This window comes from Pongo abelii, chromosome 4, assembly GCF_028885655.2.
Source record: "Pongo abelii isolate AG06213 chromosome 4, NHGRI_mPonAbe1-v2.0_pri, whole genome shotgun sequence".
Taxonomy (NCBI): domain Eukaryota; kingdom Metazoa; phylum Chordata; class Mammalia; order Primates; family Hominidae; genus Pongo; species Pongo abelii.
The window spans coordinates 83036085-83056437 of NC_071989.2; the positions used below are offsets into that span (position 1 = coordinate 83036085).

The 20353-nt window shown below is 38.3% G+C and overlaps 1 protein-coding gene and 1 non-coding gene across 15 annotated transcripts in view; one reads left to right on the top strand and one right to left on the bottom strand.

Moving 5' to 3' along the window:
• Positions 1 to 20353, top strand: part of POLK (DNA polymerase kappa) — a 91669-nt gene that overhangs the window by 7062 nt on the left and 64254 nt on the right. For 2 of the 14 annotated variants that reach the window (XM_063724023.1, XM_063724026.1), the window contains exon 1: positions 15828 to 15971. The exons of the other annotated variants lie outside the window; for them this stretch is intronic. The gene's annotated coding sequence lies outside the window, so the exon portion shown is untranslated. Of the gene's footprint in view, positions 1 to 15827; positions 15972 to 20353 lie in introns of those variants that run through there. 14 annotated transcript variants of the gene reach the window in all.
• On the bottom strand, positions 20183 to 20243 carry LOC112133599 (U7 small nuclear RNA). Its single transcript, XR_002915232.1, has one exon. It is a non-coding gene; the product is annotated as a U7 small nuclear RNA (small nuclear RNA).

The window sequence follows — 20353 nt, forward strand, 5'->3', positions numbered from 1 at the left end:
TATTTTGTGTTTCCATTGTCATTTGATTCAGAATATTTTTAAATTCCCTTCGTAAATAGAGACAGGGTCTCACTTTGTCACCTAGGTTGGAGTGCAGTGGTGTGATCATGACCCACTGTATCCTCAATCTCCTTGGTTCAGGGGATGCTCCTGCCTCAGCCTCCTGAGTAGCTAGGACAATAGGCATACACCACCAAGCCCAGCCAGCGCAGGTATTGTGCTGCCCAGGCTGGTCTCAAACTCTTGGCTTCAAACAGTCCTTCCACCTTGACCTCTCAAACTGCTGGGATGATAGGCATGAGCCACCATGCCCTGCCAGGAGCAAGTCATTTGATTTGAACTTGCTCGAAATTAAATCAAATAATTAATTAATTTTTTGTATTGTTTCCCAGGTTCCTCTTGTTAATGATTTCAATTTTTATTCCATTGTGGTTACAAAAGATATGTGATATGATTTCTACTTAATTGACTTTTTGAGACTTGTTTTGTGGCCTAAGATGTGGTCTGTTCTGGAGAATGTTTCATATGCTGATGAAAAGATTGTCTATTCTGCAGCAGTTGGGTGAAATGTTCTATAATGTCAATTAGGCCTATTTGGTCTAGTTTAACTCCCCTGTTTCTTTGTTGATTTTCTGTCTGTGTGATTTGTCCTTTCCCGAGAGTAGGGTGTTGAAGTCTCTTACTATTATTATATTGCACTGTATCTCTCCCTTTATGTCTATCAATATTTGCTTTATAGACTTGGGTATTCTGGTATTGGATGCTTAGATATTAATTGTTATATCCTTTTGCTGAATTGACCAGTTTATCATAATATAGTGACCTTTTTGCTCACTTTTTGGAGTCTTTGACTTATAGTCGTATTTTATCTGATATGTTAGCTACTCCTGCTCTTTTCTGGTTTCCCCTTGCATGGAATACCTTTTTCCAGCCCTTCACTTAGAGTGTTATGTGTGTCTGTGTAGGTGAAGTGGATTTCTTGTGGGCATTGTATGGTTTGGTCTTGTTTCTTTATCCAGTCAACTACTCTCTGTCTTCTAATTGGAGACTTGAGTTCGTTTACATTCAGTGTTATTATTGGTAAGTAAGAACTTATTATTGCCATTTTGTTGCTTGTTTTCTGGTTGTTTTATACTCCTCTCTTCCTTTCTGTGTTCTTTTGTGGTTAAGTGATTTTCTCTGATAGTATGTTTTAATTAATTCCTGTTTATTTTTAGTGTATCTATTATATGTTTTTACACTGTGGTTACCGTGAGGTTTATTAAAACGTTTTAGAGCTATGACAAGTTATTTTAAAACAATGACAGCTTATCTTAGATAACAAATAAAAAAATAGACACTAACAAAGAAACTTAAAAACTTCTACACTTTAACTCTATCACCCCTAAAATTTTGACTTTTTATTGTCTCAACTTACATATTTTTATATTGCCTATCTCTTAACAGGTTGCTGTAGCTACGATTGTTTTTAACAAGTTTGTCTTTTAGACTTCATACTAGAATTATGGGAGGACCAAAAGCAATTATAGTATTAGAGCATCCTGGGTTTGTGTATGTACTTACCTTTACCAGAGGATTTTTATTTATTTTATTTGTGTTTTCAGAGACAGGGTCTTGCCTTGTCACCCAGGCTGGAGTGCAGTGGCATAATCATAGCTCACTGTAGTCTCGACCTCCTGGGCTCAAACAATTCTCCCACCTTAGCCTCCCAAGTATCTGGGACTGCAGGCATTTGCCACCATGCTCAGGTAATTAGAAAAAAATTTTTTTTTAGAGATAAGGTCTTATGATGTTGCCCAGGATAGTCTTAAACTCCTGGCCTCAGGCGGTCCTCTTGACTCAGCTTTCCAAGTAGCTAGTATTACAGGCATGAACCACAGTGCCTATAATAGACTAGCAGGGAGTTTTATACCTTTAAATGTTTTCTTTTTGCACATTTTTTTTCTCTGAGATTGAAGAACTCCCTTTAGTGTTTCTTGTAAAATGAGTCTGGTGATAGTGAATTTTCTCAGTGCTTGTTTGTCTGGGAAAGACTTTATCTTTCCTTTTTTGTAGTTGAAGGATGGGTTTGCTGAATATAATATTCTTGGATGGCATTTTTTTCTTTCAGCACTTTGAAAATGTGATCCCACTCCTTCCTGGCTTATTTGGTTCCCGTTTTGGAGTCTGTTGCCAAACAAATTGAAGCTCCTTTATATGTTATTTGCTTCTTTTAACTTGCTACTGTTAAGATCCTCTCTTTGTCCTTGACATTTGAGAGTCTGATTATTATATGCCTTGGGGTAGTTTTATTTAGGTCAAATCTGTTTGGTGTTCTCTGTCCTGAATATTGATATTTTTCTTAGATTTTGGGAAGTTTTATTTTTTTGAATAAACTTTCTACTCCTGCTCTTGCACAGCTCCTTGAATACCAGTAATTCTTAGATTTAGTCTTTTGAGGTGATTTTCTATATCTTCTAGGAAATCTTCATTCCTTTTTATTATTTTTTCCTCCTCTATGTGTTTTAGAATAGCCTGCCTTCTAGCTTACTGATTGTTTTTTTCTGCTTGATCCACTATGTTGTTGAGAGCCTCTAATGAATTTTTTAGTTCAGCAAACATATTTCTCAGTTCCACCAAGATTTGTTTGATTTTTTATTGTTTCAAACTCTGTTAATTTTCTCTGATACATTTCTAAATTGATTTTTTGTGTTATTTTGGATGTCACTGAGTTTCCATAAAATCACTATTTTGTATTCATGGTCCAAGAGCTCACATATCACTGTCTCGTTAGGGTTAGTCACTGGTTCCTTGCTTTGTCCATTTGAGGAGATAATGGTTTGCTGTTGTTTCTTTTGGATGTACATCTGTGTCTTTGCATTGAAACATTATTTGTTTATTTTAGTCTTCTCTGACTAGTTTGGTTTTTATTGGACATGTTTGCTTAGAGATTCTTTGTAACTTACCTGTTGAATTTCTTTTTTTTTTCTGCTAGGTCACTCTGCCTCTTTTTTGGCACTAGATGGAGCCTTAATTCCAGGTTTGCCTCTGCCCTAGTAAAGGATCAGAGTGTTGCTGGTTAGGAATTGGGGAGGTCCCAAAGGTGATATCTCAGCAGTGTAGAAAGGCTGGCTAGGGGTTTGTGCCCAGGGGACGTGTGGAACGTGCCTCCTACCTAGTGGTCCTGCTGAACAACTACTCTGATTTGGTATCTCCTTTGACTAAGTTAAAGAGCAGAGTTTCCAAGACTGGGAATGGTAGTCCTGCCTTCCCCCTCTGTCTCTGAGTGTCCGCAGGGCTATTTCTCCCTTTGTGTACTCATGATGCTTCCCATGGATTGAGTCAGGGACAGGTCTCCTGTTAGGACCCCAAGATGGTGGGGGAAACTGGTTGTCTACTTCAGTCTCAGTTTTTCCAGTTTAGACACTGTGAGTCAGGGAAATTTTCCACATACTTGGTGTCAGGCAGGTTGTGGGGAGGGGTGTCATAGATATTGAATTCTGATTCTTTTTCTGTCTGCTTGGAGTTTTTTTCACTTTTTTGTGTCCCTTGGAACCGTTTCATCTACATATTTGAGTTCTGGGATATTACTAGCAATAATCTCAGCACCATATGTTTGTTTTTGGTTTTCTCTAGTGAGGGAATGAAGCCAGCTTACTTCTACTTACCATTTTGGAGCCCAAAACTGGTTTCAGAACTCTTAATGGTGTTAATAAAAGCCACTAAAAAGAAGACTGCAAAAATGAGGTCTCTATGCTTTTCTGCTTTCAAAGATGTTATACTGTGGAAAACAATTTGAAAGCTGAAGTATGATATAAAAATGATTTATTTTCCTACTGGATCATCTTTTTAGGTGATTCTATTTTATTTTTAAATTATTTTATTTTTAGCATATCTCCTAAGAAATAATTCATGAGTAATGATTAAATAAACCCTAGGATGATGCAATACTAAAATACAGAGCATAGGAAAAACAAGATCCCTAAGATTCTATTATGCATCTTAAATTTATAAAGAGGATGAATACATTCATATAGTAATTGTAGGATAGAATCAGTTTTATTCTGTTAAAAAAAAGAATCCTTTTTTCTTTGGAAGACTTCTAAGAAAATAAGATATAAAATATTAATGTTTACAAATAAAGTTGCTCAAAGAAGAAACTCAAAAATAAAAGACCCTGGTGGTATATAAGGGCTAATGTAACTACATTCTTCAATTTTATTTTACAACCAAACCTGAGCTGATTTATATTTCCTTCCCCTGTCTCAGGGTTAGCTGTTGTAATTCATTACAAAATAAGAATAATTTTCCTAAATAAGATACTCTTTATCTTAAAGGTCAAAGCACATCATAATATACTGCTAGTTGATTTATCTTTGTCCAATCTAGTAAAATTTTTCATTAAAAAATAGAAAATATTATATATGATGTATTCAGTAAACACTTATCCATTGGGATATCTGAATGTCATTTTAGTTAGAAATACCTAAAGTATTAAAATCATTTTTCAGGTTTCCACATAAGAAAGGTATGTCTATCATGTAGATCGCACTGTAGAAATCAGTTCATAGTAGAACCATACTGTGTAAATTGCAATCTAAGAGAATTATCAAGGACCAAAGTAAAGTCAAGGGGATCAGTGACTAATATGCAGTAATATTTACCTTAGCCCTCAGGCAGATATGTGAAAAGATGTGTAAAGTTAAGAAATACCTGTAAACTCCAGATACAAAGGCTTTCTGCAAACAAAGACCTTTGCTTCTTTCTAGGAATTTTTGCTAGTTTTATTGTGGAATGAGAACACAAACTGTTTTGTGATTAAGTTAAACAGGTACATGATTCAAGCAGTAGGTTTTGTAGGTTATATTCTTGAAAGAAGGCCTGGGAATTTTTGAAGCCTTGGAAAGCCTTGGGTTTTTTTGTTTGTTTTTCACTTGAGAGTGTTTTTAAACTAGAAAACAATTTAAATATATGCATAATGAGGATTCTGGGGAGGTGAGGAAGGCATCTTTGTTGCATGTCAGAGACAGATAAAACTTTCAGATTGTAGGCTGGGCGCCATGCTTACACCTGTAATCCCAGCACTTTGCGGGGCCGAGGCAGGCAGATCACCTGAGGTCAGGAGTTCAAGACCAGCCTGGCCAACACGGCGAAACCCCGTCTCTACTAAAAATACAAAAATTAGCCAGGTGTGCTGGCGGGCACCTGTAATCCCAGCTACTCAGGAGGCTGAGGCAGGAGAATCACTTGAAACCGGGAGGCGGAGGTTGCAGTGAGCCGAGATTGCGCCACTGCACTCCAGCCTGGGTGACAAGAGTGAGACTCCGTCTCAAAAAAAAAAAAAAACTTTCAGATTGTAAAAAGGGCAGATAAGAGTAAGCAGGAGTAGGAGGATGTGCTCATAGAGAATACAAGAACCTGTTTCATCTCTGTGCTTTGAAGGTAGGGGTGGACAGTTCACTGAACAGGTTTAAATCTAGGAACTGAGTCAGTCCCAGGTGCCTTCCTTAAATACTTGAGGATTGAATGACTGTCTTAACCCATCTGAAACCAATCTAGGATTAAAATTTTAGAAGAGACTGGAGTTTAATTGGCTGCTCTCCTCTCTTAGGCTCTTGGAGAAGTCAGTGCTGTCAGCAGACATCTGTTTAAACATGTGGAATAGCTGTACTTTGGAGAGCAAAAGTTATTTTAGTACTTTAGGAATATGAAGTAAATTACGTATAAGTTTATTTGCTTTTAAATTTTTGAGAAACTTCTACTTCCAGTATGGAGAAGTAAGCTCCTGCACATGACTGAAAACCTAGAAAAAAAAAACACAAAAATCAATTACTTGTGGGGTCTGGAACAAAAAGCAGATAGATTTTGGAGCGTATCAAACTTTGACAAAGCAACCCTTACAGAGTGAGATTCTCATTCTTTGCAGCTTTGCCTTGAGGGCAGGCACAGTAAGGCATAACTAATGTTCCACTAGAAAACCCCCCATTATTCTGTCCAAAAGAACCAGGGGAAGGGGGCCAGTGCTACCAAAGAGTAGGGAAGGAACCCAAGAAAAGAGAGAGCCAGATAATGGAAATTCTAAATGCCGTATAATAGCTTCACCTGACTCTGACTTGCATAGTCTACATGCATACCCAGGGCAAATTGAGAGCAATCTGAACTGAGATCTGAGTCTCTCTCCTTACCAGACATTGAGAGTTTTCAGTTAGAGTTTATTTGCCTGCTAAAACAAAAATATGAACACTCTTCAGAAAGATAAAACAGAATCTAGAGTTCTTACAACATAGCATTTACAATATCCAGGATATAATCTAAAATTACTTGATATATGAACCAGGGAAACATGAACTATTTTCAAAGAAAAGACAAGTCAGCAGATGGTAATCCCAAGATGATCCAGATGTTGGAACTATCTGACAAAGACTTTAACACAACTATTAAAACTGTGCTTAACGAAGTAAAGAAATATGTTTGTATCACTATAAAGAAAGGAAATCTCAGCAAAAAAGGAAAATATACAAAATCAAATGGAAACTTTAGAACTAAGAAATACAATATCTGAAATCAAAATGATGTTACTAGATGGACTTAATAGCAAAATGGAAATGACAGGGGAATTGGTCTGTCAGTTGGAAGATAGAGCAATACAAAATAACCAATATGAAGAAGAGTAAGGGAAAAAATTAAAAACAACAACAACAGAAAAGGAAATTTAGGTACCTGTGGAACAATAGCAAAGGAGTAATAACAGGAGTAACAGATAATTGAACCTCCAAAGGGAGATGAGAGAGAGATTATAGGAAGAGGAAGAAACAATAGTAATAGCCACAACTTTCTCAAAATAGGAAAACATACATAGAGGAACAACAATTTGAGTGATCATGGCCTTAGCAGAAATAATGGAGGCTAGAAAACAATGAAGCAACATCTTTAAAGTACTGAAAGAAAAAAGCTGTCAATTCAATTCTATATCTGATGAAGATATCTTTTGAGAATGAAGATAAAATAAAACTGGCATCTTAGGTGTAGTTGTATACTTGGCATACTGATTAAGAATGCGGGCTCCGGAGACAGAATCTAGATTTGAGTTTCAGCCTGAGTACCTCTTGTGATCATGGGTGAATTATATAAATTCTCTAACCTCAATTTCCTTATGTGTTAAAGGCACTTAAATGAAATATCTAAACTAATGAGTAGCATTGAGAGGATGCTTCTTAAGCACTTAGTATCTGCTTGGCATATGGTAAATTGTTGGAAAACATTAGTTACCATTTATATATGCGTGTTTTTAGCTTTCACAGTAAATATAACCAACCTTTATAGAATTTCGTATTTTATATTTTTATCTGTTTCATTTTTGTTCAACTTTAGAGAGGTTGGCTGTATCTTGAAAAGGGAAGAGCGAGACTCCGTCTCTTAGAAAAAAGAAAAGAGAAGAAACCACTGACAGTATTGTAAAAGAGAAATCACTTTTACTACTGCTTTGACTTCAGCAAAAGCAAGATTTAGGAAGCTCTTATTTTCAGAAAAGGAAATGAGAGGGGATTTTTTTCTCTCTTAGAAAACAAAAAACCTCAGCACCTAATTAATAAGATTTTTACTATGTAAATTAAACTTTATCCAATCATTCTTTGTCCCATTTGGTACCATTTTGTTTGTTTTGTCTCCTTATTTCTTTTTCAATATTTTTCATGGCATTTTAAGAGGATGATTTAAACAGTTGGAGATAAACTTCTGATTTAATGTTTTTTTCTTTGGTTTTTTTTTTTTTTTTTTTTTTTGGAGACAGAGATCTCGCTCTGTCGCCCAGGCTGGAGTGCAGTGGCGCGATCTTGGCTCACTGCAACCTCCACCTACCAGGTTCAAGTGATTCTCATGCCTTAGCCTCCTGAGTAGCTGGGATTACAGATGTGCACCACCACACCCGGCTAATTTTTGTATTTTTAGTAGAGATGTATTTTGCCATGTTGGCCAGGCTGGTCTCGAACTCCTGGCCTCAAGTGATCCACCTGCCTCAGCCTACCAAAGTGTTGGGGATATGGGCATGAGCCACTGCACCTGGCCTAATGTGAATATTTTAAAACCTAAAACCATTTATTTTCCTTTGAAGTAAAAGGTAGAGGTATCTAAAGTAGATAAAGAGAGTCAGCTAGGTATGTGGAGTTTATCTCTCAGTCTGATTTGAGTTTTAATATTCATAAGCACAAACCATAAGATACCCCTTTTGACTTTGTTTCTGTATTTGATATGAATGGTAGTGAAAGATATTGTGTATTAAATTTGGCTTTTTAAATATAATTCATTACATAAATCTCTAAGGAGGATATGCTTTGTTTTGTTCTCCTCTAAAAAGAATTATATAATCAAACATTTTTTTTATTCTAGTTGTTGGAAATCTTAAGATGTAGTTTTGGCCAGGTGCAGTGGTTCACACCCCTAATCTCAGCACTTTGGGAGGCCAAGGCAGGAGGATTGCTTGAGCCCAGGAGTTCTAGAGCAGCCTGGGCAACATAGTGAGACCCTGTCTCTGCAAAAATAAATAAATAAAACAAAATTAGCTGGTTTTGGTGGTGCACGCCTGTGGTCCCAGCTACTTGAGAGGCTGCGGTGGGAGGATTGTGTGACTGTACTCCAGCCTGGGTGACAGAGTGAGACCCTGTCTCAAAAAAAAAAAAAAATTATATATATATACACACACACACACACACACACACACACACAAATACGTGTGTGTATATATGTATATATACATGTGTATGTGTGTGTGTGTGTGTATATATATAGTTTTATTCTCAGATCAACTGTTTGGACTTTACTGTTGACATACCTACTTTTCTTCTCTTAACCTGGTAGTTTTGCTTTCACTTAAATTTTTAATTCTTTTTATAAGGTATCTCAAAATCTTTTTGGAAAGAAATAGATAACCAGGCAGGCTGATAGGTACGAAGGTAAGAAGACCACTTGTTAAAGAATTCCATGTGTTGCGTTTAAAATGTCTCTTATTAAGACCAGTGCCTAAAAATTTATAGGCATAGATATTCATCACAGCATTTTTTATAATAGAGAAAAATTAGAAACAACCTAACTGCTGTCACTAGGGAGCTGTTATATGAAATATAGTTCAACCATACAGTGTAACACTGCACAACCATTAAAAATGATATTAGAATATTGGTACTCTCAGACAAAGATTTTGAAGCAAGAAGTTAAAAGTTCAGCCGTCCCCAAGTCGCCGAACTAAATTCAGATGCCCAGACACATCATGATGGCATGGAAAATTTCCCTTCATACAGTCTTAAATAAAGAAAACAGACTACAAAACAATATGTAGGATGAAATCTACTGTGTCTAAAATATATAGATGATACACTTATACTCCATGTAAGTAAAAAAAAAAAACGGAAGAAAAAATGATTCTATACTTCCATAATTATTTAAATAAAAATAATTCCATGATTAAGAGGGGAAGTAAAGGTTACAAAGCAGTATGAATAGCGTGATGTCATTTTTGTATAAAATGTATGAAGAAATAGACATAGAAGAAAGTAATGAAGTATCCCAAAATATTATATTAATGATCATTCTCTCTGGATTGTTGCATGATATATTTATTATCTTTGTTTCCCTTTTATGCATTCTGATATAAAGTTTTTTTGTAGCAAGCATGAACTTTTATCATTGGAATAAACATTGATGCTATATTAAAATTAAGAGTGTGGTGGAGCATGGTGGCTCATGTCTATAATTCCAGCACTTTGAAAGGCCTAGGCAGGAGGACCACATGAGGCCGGGAGTTCGAGACCAGTTTGGGCAACATAGCAAGAACTCCACTCTACCAAAAAAAAAAAAAAAAAAATTTGGGCAAGGTGGCACATATGTGTAGTCCTACCTACTCTGGAGGCTGAGTCAGAAGGATCACTTAAGCCTAGAAGTTCGAGGTTACAGTGAGCTATGATTGTGCCACTGCACTCCAACCTGGGCGACAAAGCAAGATCCTGTCTCTTAAACAAAAATAGAGAGAATTTAATGAAATAGATGTTATAAAATGTAAAGTTATGTATTTTCATGACATTAAGTGAATACAGTTATCCCTTGGTATCCAGGGGGGATTGGCTCCCAGACCTCCCACAGACACCAAAATCCACGATTGCTCAAGTCCCTGATATAAAATGGCAAAGCAGTTACATATAACCTTGATATAGTCTTCCATAGACTTTAAATCATCTGTAGATTCCTTAGAATACCTAATTGTGTTAGTCCATTTGCATTGCTTTAAAGGAATATCTGAGACTGGGTAATTTATAAAGAAAAGAGATTTATTTTGACTCATGGTTCTGCAGGCTATATAGGAAGCATGGTGCCAGCATCTGCTCCTGGTGAGGGCCTCAGGAAGCTTCCAATCATGGTAGAAGGCAAAGGGGAGGCAAGCACATTACATGGAGAGAGCAGGAGCAAAAGAGAGAGGAGGGAGGTGCCACACTCTTTTTAACAACCAGATCTCTTGTGAACTCAGAGGAAGAACTCAGTTATTACCACAAGGGGGGCACTAAGCCATTCATGAGGGTCATAGGTCATGACCTACCCCCATGACCCAAACACCTCCCACTAGGCCCCACTCCAACATTGGGGATCACATTTCAACATGAGGTTTGGAGAGGAGCACACACATACAAACCATGGATGCATGGTTTGGATGCTGTATAAGTAATTGTTATACTGTTACATAGTATATGGTATACAAATAGTTGTAAATGCTGTATAAATAGTTGTTATACTATTGTTTAGAGAATAATGACAAGGAAAATTGTCTGTACATGTTCAGTACAGATTTTTTTAAAAAATTTTTTATATACAGTGTGTTGAATACACAGATGTGGAACCCATGGATATGAAAGGCCAAGTACACAGATTATAATCTTGTAATATATATATATAAACATATCAAAATGTATACTGGAGTATATAGAGATCTTTTAGATTGAAATAGTATAAAAATACTTAATACATTTCAATTATATAAGTACATACATATAATTGAATATAAACACGTACACATAGATGAAATTGTACCCTTCATATCCAGTCTTACATTCCAGGAGATACAATAGAACTATCAGCACAAATTTTGCAGTAAATCTTAGTTCACTCAAATTCACATGAAATGGCTGACAACAACAAAAACTTTCCTTTTTTGAATAATGCTTTCCCTTTACTTTCCCTTTTCCTGTAAGTAGAAATATAGGGCCCTTTTTACTTGATAGTTGATTTTTCAGTTTTTAAGTTAGGTAATGTCTGGTGAAAAGCTGTTTTAGATGCCATGATTATTGAAGAAATTACCCTTTGGATTACTGGGAAGATCTCCAGTTGATCCAAAATGTTTTTTTCTTTATGTTTCTCACATTTCAGGGTATTCAAAAAGCTGAATCTATTTGTATTTCTTTTTATGTTTTTTTTTTTTGAGATGGAATCTTGCTTTGTCACCCAGGCTGGAGTGCATTGGCACAATCTAGGCTCACTGCAACCTCCACCTCCCAGGTTTAAGCAATTCTCCTGCCTCAGCCTCTTTGTATTTTTTTTTTTCCTTTTTCTTTCTCTTTTTTTCTTTTTTCTTTTTTTGAGTTGGAATCTCACTTTGTCATCCAGGCTAGAGTGCACTGGCATGATCTAGGCTCACTGTAACCTCCACCTCCCAGGTTCAAGCGACTCTGTCAGCCTCAGCCTTGGATAATTGTATTACCTTATCCAAGGTACCTACTAAATACGTACCTCAGTTTCCTCATCTCTGATGAATATTATATCATGCATGTAAAATACTATAAGAGCCAAATGTTAACTTTTACAATTATTGTGTTTGTAAAAACTTAACTGATATATTGTTATTTTATTTTTATCTGTATATTAGTCTGTTCATTCATTAAACACACATTTAATAATTAACAGGTCTAATGGCCTAGCACTGTAGCAGTTTTTGCCTTCTTGAAATTTTTTTCTTTTCTTTTTTTTTTTTTGAGACGGAGTCTCGCTCTGTTGCCCATGCTGGAGTGCCGTGGCGCGATGTCCGCTCACTGCAAGCTGCCTGCCAGGTTCATGCCATCCTCCTGCCTCAGCCTCGCGAGTAGCTGGGACTACAGGTGCCTGCCATCATGCCCGGCTAATTTTTTGTATTTTTTTTAGTAGAGACGGAGTTTCACCGTGTTAGCCAGGATGGTCTCGATCTCCTGACCTCGTGATCCCCCTGCCTCGGCCTCCCAAAGTGCTGGGATTACAGGCGTGAGCCACTGCACTCAAACCCCTCTTGAAATTTATATTTTAGTTGAAATATAACTAAAATGAAAATGTTTTTTTTTTCCTTGAACAAGTTCTAGGGGAAAAAGTTTTTTGGCATCAATTATTCTGTTGATCAGTTCATTACTGTGCTTTAAATTCTTACCATCATTCAAATGAAAACAATAATCTTTAGTATATAGCTATTTACACCAGTGCTACCCGAAAGGTGGGCTGTGGACCAGTGCTTATCCATATGAGATAATTATAAAACTTGAGGCTGGGTGTGGTGACTCACGCCTGTAATCCCAGAAGTTTGGGAGTCCAAGGCAGGTGGATCACGAGGTCAGGAGTTCAAGACTAGCCTGGCCAAGATGGTGAAACCCCGTCTCTACTAAAAATACAAAAATTAGCCAGGCATTGTGGTGGGCACCTGTAATCCCAGCTACTCGGGAGGCCGAGGCAAAGAATAGCTTGAACCTGGGAGGCGGAGGTTGTAGTGAGCCGAGATTGCGCCACTACACTCCAGCCTGGGTAACAGAGCAAGACTCTGTCTCAAAAAAAAAAAAAGAGAGAGTAAGCTGTAAACTTATTTCATACTTTCTGAGGGTCAAGGATATGAGCACAGCATAGTTAAATATCTCTGGCTCATGAGGGTCCAGTCAAGTTATTATCTAGGGCAGTATTCTTATTTGAAGACTTGACTAGAGGAGGATCCACTTCTATGGTCACTCACATGACCTCCTCACAGGGCTGTCTCACATGGCAGCTGGCTTCCCCAGAGTTAGTAATCCAAGTGAGAATAAGAACATCTAAGATGAAAGTCCCATTCGTTTATAAACCATTTTTGATTTTTTGTTTTTTAACTTTTATTTTAGGTTCAGGGGTACATGTACATATTTATTATGTAGGTAAATTGCATGCCATGGGGTATGGTGTACATATTGTCACCCAGGTAATAAGCATAGTACCTGATATGTAGTTTTTCAATCCTCTCCCTCCTCCCGCCCTCCACCCTCAAGTAGGCTCCAGTGTCTGTTGTTCCCTTCTTTGTGTACTCAGAGTTTAACTCCCACTTATAAATGAGAACATGCGGTGTTTGGTTTTCTGTTTCTGTTAGTTTGCTTAGGATGATGACCTCCAGCTCCATCCATTTTGCCTCAAAGGACATGATCTCATCCTTTATTATGGCTATATAGTATTCCTTTGTGTATATGTACCACTTTTTTTTTTTTAATCCAGTCTACCATTAATGGACATTTAGGTTGATTCCATGCCTTTGCTATTGTGAATAGTGCTGCAATGAACAAGCACAAGCATGTGTCTTTTATGGTAGAACAATGTATATTCCTTTGGATATATACCCAGTAATGGCATTGCCAGGTTGAATGGTAATTCTGTTTTAAGTTCTTTGAGAAATTGCCAAACTGCTTTCCACAGTGCCTGAACTAATTTACATTCCCACCAGTAGTGTATGAGTGTTCCCTTTTTACTACAACTTTGCCAGCATCTGTTGTTTTTTGATTTTTTAAAAATAGCAATTCTGACTGGTGGGAGGTGATATCATTGTGATTTTGATTTGCAGTTCTCTAATGATTAGTAATGTTGAGTGTTTTTTCATATGTTTGCTAGCCACGTGTATGTCTTCTTTTGAAAGGTATTTGTTCATGTTTTTGCCCACTTTATAATGGGGTTATTCTTTTTTTGCTTTAAAATTTTGTTTCAGTTCCTTATAGATGCTGGATATTAGACCTTTGTTGGATCCATAGTTTGCAGAAATTTTCTCCTATTCTGTAGGTTCTTTTTATTCTTTTGACAGTTGCTTTTGCTGTGCAGAACCTCTTTAGTTTAATTAGGTCCCACTTGTCAGTTTTTGTTTTTGTTGTAATTGCTTTTGGCATATTCATCATGAAATCTTTGCCAAAGCCTATGTCCAGAATGTTATTTCCTAGGTTGTCTTCCAGGGTTTTTATGGTTTTAGGTTTTGCATTTAAGTCTTTAATCCATCTTGAGTTGATTTTTGTGTATAGTGTAATAAAAGGGTCCAGTTTCAATCTTATGCATGTGGCTAACCAGTTATCTCAGCACCATTTATTGAATAGGGAGTTCTTTCTCCATTGCGTGTTTTTGTTGATTTTGTCAAATATCAAATAATTGTAGGCATGTGGTTGTACTTCTGGGCTCTCTATTCTGTTCCATTTGTCTGTGTGTCTGTTTTGTAACTGCTACCGTGCTGTTTTGGTTACCGTATCCTTGTAATATAGTTTGAAGTCTGGTAATGTGATGCCTCCAGCTTTGTTCTTTTTGCTTAGGGTTACCTTGGCTATTTGAGCTCTTTTTTGGTTTCATAGGAAATTTAAAATAGTTTTTTCTGGTTCTAGTTTTGTGAAGAGTGTCCTTTGTAGTTTGATAGAAATAGCACAGAATCTGTAATTTGCTTTGGGCAGCATGACTATTTTAACAATGTTGATTCATTCTATCCATGAGCATGGAATATTTTTCCATTTGTTTGTGTTATCTCTGATTTCTTTGAGCAGTGTTTTTTAATTCTCATTGTAGAACTATTTCACCTCCCTTTCAATACCTGGTTAGATATTTTGTTCTTTTTGTGGCTATTGGGAATGGGATTGCATTCCTGATTTGGCTCTCAGCTTGGAGGTTGTTGGTGTACAGGAATGCTACAGATTTTTGTGCAATGATTTTGTATCCTGAAGCTTTGCTGAGGTTTATCACATCAAGGAGCTTTTGGAGCTGGGCGTGGTGGCTCATGCCTATAATCCCAGCACTTTGGGAGGCCAAGGCAGATGGATCACTTGAGGTCAGGAATTCGAGACCAGCCTGGCCAACATGATGAAACCCCATCTCTACTAAAAATACAAAAATTAGCCGGGCATGGTGGTGCATGCCTGTAGTCCCAGCTACTCAGGAGGCTGAGGCAGGAGAATCACTTGAACCTAGAAGGCAGAGGTTGCAGTGAGCTGAGATCGTGTCACTGCACTGCAGCTTGGATGACAGAGTGAGACCCTGTCTTAAAAAAAAAAAAAAAAAAGCTTTTGGGCTGAGACCATGAGGTTTTCTAGGTACAGAATGATATGGTCTGCAAACAGGGGTAGACTGACTTGGATTGGGTTTTGACTGTCTCCTATATGTTGATGATCTTTGTTCCTATCCATATTCAGGGATGATGAGTTTGGTTCTTTCATATAATGGCATTTGGTATATTACCTCCTGTACTGTTTTATTGTAATCCTTAGATTTCTTGGATTGGGTTCTGTCCAAATATGTTTGTTAGTTTTTTGCCTCAATGATATGTCTAATATTATCAGTGGGGTGTTACAATCTCCCACCATTATTGTGTGGTTAGCTAAGTTTCTCATAGGTCTCTAAGAACTTGATTTATGAATCTTGATTTATGCACTCCTATGTTGAGTGCATATATATTTAGAAAAGTTAGGTCCTTTTGTTGAATTGAGCCCTTAACCATTATGTAATGTCCCTCTTTGTCTTTTTTGATCTTTGTTTATTTAAAGTCTGTTTTGTCTGAAATTACAATAGCAATCCATGCTTTTTTCTGTATTGTTTGCTTTATAGATTTTTCTTCATCCCTTTACTTTGAGTCTGTGGGTGTCATTGCATGTGATATGGGTCTCCTGAAGACAGCATACCATTGGATTTTGCTTCTTTATCCAAGTTGTCATTCTGTCTTTTAATTGGGGTGTGCATTCAAGGTTAGTATTGATGTGTGCGGATTTGATGCTGTCATGTTGTTAGTCGGTTATTATGAAGACTTGTTTGTGTGGCTGTTTTGTAGTGTCACTGGTCTGTGTACTTAAATGTGTTTTTGTAGTGGCCAGTAACAGTCTTTCCTTTCCATATCTAGCACTTCCTTCAGGACCTCAGTAAGGCAGGTATAGTGGTAACTAATTCAATTACCACTTACTTGTCTGAAAAGGATCTTATTTCTCCTTCATTTGTGAAGCTTAGTTTGGCTGGATATGGAATTCTTGGTTGAAAATTTTTTTTAAAGAATGCTGAATATAGGCCCCCAATCTCTTCTGGCTAATAAGGTTTCTGCTGACAAGTCTGCTTGTTAGCCTAATGGGACTCCCTTTGTAGGTGCCCTCCCTCTTCTTTCTAGCTGCCTTTACATTTTTTCTTTCAGACCATGGAGACTCTGATGACTATGTGCCTTTGGGATGATCTTCTTGTGCAGTATTTCACAGGGGTTCTCTGCATTTCCTGAATTTGAATGTTGGCCTCTCTAGCGAAGTTGGTGAAAATTTCATGGACAATATCCTGAAATATGTTTTCCAAGTTGCTTACTTTCTCTCTCTCTTTTAGGGATGCCAATGAGTCATAGATTTGGTCTCTTTACATAATCACATATTTCTTGGAGGTTTTGTTCAGTCTTCTTTATTGTTTTTTCTTTATTTTTGTGTGACTCGGTTATTTCATAGAGCTACTCTTCAAGCTCTGAGATTCTTTCCTTACCTTGGTGGATTCTGCTGTTAATACTTGGGATTGCATTTTGAAATTCTTCTGATGTGTTTTTCATCTCTATCAGATGAGTTTGGTTCTTTCATATAATGGCCATTTGGTCTATTACCTCCTGTACTGTTTTATTGTAATCTTTAGATTTCTTAAATTGGGTTTCGACTGTCTCCTATATGTTGATGATCTTTGTTCCTATCCATATTCTGGATTCTGTCTCTGACATTTCAGCCTAGTTAAGAACCATTGCCTGGGAACTAGTGTGGTCATTTGGAGGTAAGAGAACACTCTGGCTTTTTAAGTTGCTAGAGTTCTTGTGCTGGTTCTTTCTCATTTGTGTGGGCTCATATTCCTTCCGTTTTTGATGTTGCTGTCCTTTGGATGGATTTTTTTGCTTTTCTCTTCTTTGATGCCCTTGGGGATTTGATTATGGTAAAAGGTGGATTCAGTTGATGAGCTTTGATTCTAGTCTGTTCCTGGGTCTTGGAGGAGCGCTCTCTGATTACTTTCTCTGTGCCTGCATTTTTGGGGGGGTGTTCTGGTCCACAGGGCTTCCTCAGTCAGGTTCCTCAGTTGGCAGAGACGCTGCATTCTTGCAACATCAGCCCTAATCTGCTATCTGTGTGCTTCCTGGGGAAACATGAGGTTGTGCCTGCCCGCAGAGTTCAGGTGGAAGTGGGAACCCTGGATTGGAATTTCTAGTAGATGCGGCCCATCTGGCTACAAGAGGCAGGGTGGGTGGAATTGCCTGCTCTGCCATCCGGGTGTTTCCATGGCAACAAGAGGCTGCACCCCTCGGCAAATTCAGGCAGAAGCAGGACCACTGGGCCAGAAGCTCTAGCAGGCATGGCTCACCTGGCTACCAGTGTTGGGGGTGGGTGCAGCCACCCACCCTGCCCCCTGTGTGTTTGCTGGGACAATAGTAGGCTGTGCCTACCAGCTGAGTTCCCACAGAAGCAGAACCCCTGGGCCGGAAGCTCTAGCATGTGTTGCCCCCCAGCTACCAGAGGCAGGGATGGGCAGGGTGACATGCTGTCTTGTCTGAGTGTTTACTGGGACAACAGGAAGCTGAGCCCTCCTGCTGAGTTCACACAGATGTGGAGCTGCTGGGCTGGAAGCTCTCACAAGCATTGCTTGCCTGGCTACCAGTGACAGGGGCGGGTAGGGTCATGTAATTTGCTGTCCCGGTGTTTCTTGGGATGACAGGAAGCTGCATCCTTCAGCTGAGTTCACACAGAAGCAGGACTGCTGGGCTAGAAGCTCTAGCAAGCATTGCCTGCCTGGCTACCTGTGGCAAGGGTAGATGGAGTGGCCAGCCAAATTCTGGCTGAAGCAGGACCACTGGGCTGGAGGCTGTTGCTGAGCCCCATCCAGCAAGGAGTAGTGGAGAACTCTTACTGCTTTCAGGCACTGCAGTGGCGGCCTCTATTGGGGCTATGACACTGGTGCTGATCTGCTCCGGGGCCCAAGGCTTGTAGAGGTGCCCTTGGGCTTCAGAATTGCCTCCACCAAACATCCCAGTGGCTCTCTGCCTCAGTCTAGAAGCATGGGGGTGGGGGGCACAGGGTGTCCAGGGGGAATCTCCCATTCCCAGTCTTGCACAGGTCTCTGGAAAGTGTGAATCCCCCTGGGGGCTCTCACTCACCGTTTCCGGTGTTGGTTAGGTTCTCCTGGCTCTGTGCTCAGCCCAGACAAGCTGGTGCCCACCTTCATTCCTCTGTGCTCTCTGTGTTCCCCTGCTGCCTTGATAGATCTCAACGTTGTTTCTCAGATGATCAGCCTGCAGGGTCAGTGTTCACTAGCCCTTTTGCTTATTCTCTGTGAGAGCAGTGCGCATGAGCTGCTTCTAGTCTGCCATCTTGGCCCCACTAACCTAACCCATTTTTAGATGTTACATTCCATCACTTCTACTTCTGCTATAATCTATTTGTTAGAAGCAGGTCACTTAATTACACATTATGGCATTAGTTTGTTGTGCCTTTTGTGCTTTTCCTAGCATCTGTGAAGTATTATTGAAAGTAATTATTTTAGTAGTGTTAGGAAATGTGTATTTTATACTAATTATTTTAGTAGTGTTAGAAAATGTATATTTTATTTGCAGTTCAAATTTTGTTTTTTTAATTATTTTTATTAATTTTTTTTTTTTGAGATGGGGTCTTGCTCTGTCGCCCAGGTTGGAGTGCAGTGGTGCAATCTCGGCTCACTGCAAGCTCCACCTCCCAGGTTCACGCCATTCTCCTGCCTCAGCCGCCGAGTAGCTGGGGCTACAGGCGCCTGCCACCACGCCTGGTTAATTTTTTTTTTATTTTAAGAAATATTTCTTTATTTTTTTATTTTATTTTTATTTTTATTATTATACTTTAAGTTTTAGGGTACATGTGCACAATGTGCAGGTTAGTTACATATGTATACATGTGCCATGCTGGTGTGCTGCACCCATTAACTCGTCATTTAGCATTAGGTATATCTCCTAATGCTATCCCTCCCCCCTCCCCCCACCCCACAACAGTCCCCAGAGTGTGATGTTCCCCTTCCTGTGTCCATGTGTTCTCATTGTTCAATTCCCACCTATGAGTGAGAACATGCGGTGTTTGGTTTTTTGTCCTTGCGATAGTTTACTGAGAATGATGATTTCCAATTTCATCCATGTCCCTACAAAGGACATGAACTCATCATTTTTTATGGCTGCATAGTATTCCATGGGGTATATGTGCCACAGTTTCTTAATCCAGTCTATCATTGTTGGACATTTGGGTTGGTTCCAAGTCTTTGCTATTGTGAATAGTGCCACAATAAACATACGTGTGCATGTGTCTTTATAGCAGCATGATTTATAGTCCTTTGGGTATATACCCAGTAATGGGATGGCTGGGTAATTTTTTGTAGTTTTAGTAGAGATGGGGTTTCACCATGTTAGCCAGGATGGTCTCGATTTCCTGACCTTGTGATCCACCCGCCTCGGCCTCCCAAAGTGCTGAGGTTACAGGCTTGAGCCACTGCGCCCAGCCTCAAATTTTATTTGTTAGTGTACTTTGTAGTATAGAAATAAGTACTTCATGTGCTGGAGGTTGCTGTTAACATTTTATGAATTTTCATAATGCTATACCATGTGCACATTTTTTAAAGTCTTCTTAAAATAAACAGCATATTTAGATCTCATTAATTTAAAAAAGTTACCAGTAAGTCTGGACTGCTTTTTCTTTTATGAAAAAAATTAAGCTAACTTAAACCACATATTAAGCTAACATAAACCACATATTGTGATAGTTTGATGAACTAATCTAGCTCGGTGTTTTGCAATGTTTTTTAACTCATGCTTTCTTTCATAAACCTTCCATTAGTGTTTTTTGAAACTTCAAAAAAAATATATTACTAAATACAAACCAAGTTATAGTATCTCAGAGGAGAGAGAGATATCATCTCATCAATTTTTTTCAGCAGGGGTGGTGGGAGCTTTCTGGTGAAGACCGGAAAACCTGTTAGACAAATTCTAAAAAACTGTGACATTCATCTCATCAATTGAGAATAATTATTTTTACTAATTTAGTGTAAATCTCAGATGCTGTTGTTTATTATCAGATGCTTTTTATATAATATGTGTTTAAGTGGTTTTATTTTT